This window comes from Myotis brandtii, unplaced genomic scaffold (assembly GCF_000412655.1).
Source record: "Myotis brandtii unplaced genomic scaffold, ASM41265v1 scaffold18, whole genome shotgun sequence".
NCBI classification, from domain to species: domain Eukaryota; kingdom Metazoa; phylum Chordata; class Mammalia; order Chiroptera; family Vespertilionidae; genus Myotis; species Myotis brandtii.
The window spans coordinates 1,942,076-1,942,770 of record NW_005356674.1 but is presented as its reverse complement, the minus strand read 5'-3'; positions in this window follow the sequence as shown (position 1 = coordinate 1,942,770).

The following is a 695-nucleotide window of genomic DNA, read 5'->3' as shown; positions in this document are numbered from 1 at the left end:
CTTAGCATCACAAAACCCTCTTACAAATCGAGACAATTAGGAAGTGACTTGCCTCTGGTGGCCGTCCTGTCTGGGGGCTCCCGGAGCGGAGGGAAGGCCCCTCCTCCCGCCCTCTAGGAAGCCCAGGAGGCCCCGGGCGGAGACGCCGCGGTTTTGCTGTCTGATGTAACCCCAACTGACAGTGCTGTCAGCCACTCTGAACTCCCTCATAGCTCAGTGTCCCTTAACATCTCCTTAGATGAAGCGTACCGGGGTCTGGGTGTCTCCCGCAGAGCCCGGAGCTCCAGCGCCCCGGGTGCACAGTGCCCCAGCCCGGGAGGAACCCCGAGCGCTCGGGCCCACGGGGCACCCCACCAACTCCGAGGAGGCAGGCTTAGGCTGGGAAGGGCACCAGGTGGGTCCTAATGGGAAAGGCTTTGGGCAGCGGTGGAAGCTGGAAAACTGAAACCAGGTTCTAGCTCGTGCCCGGCCCAGTCGGAGAGACAGACGTGTGTGTGCCAGCGGACGGGCAACTGAGAGTTCTTTACAGCCAGCAGAGCGCAGGGGACCCAGCGGGGGTCTGGCTTGGGCCGTTTCTGTCTAGCACACCTCGTCCTCTTCCTTCCCAGGCGGGCTTTGTCCGGCTGTCTGTCTTCCTTAGGCCTGGCCCCCGCCTCTGCCCCAAAGGGCCGATCTCAGCCCAGCCTCCCGCGCCC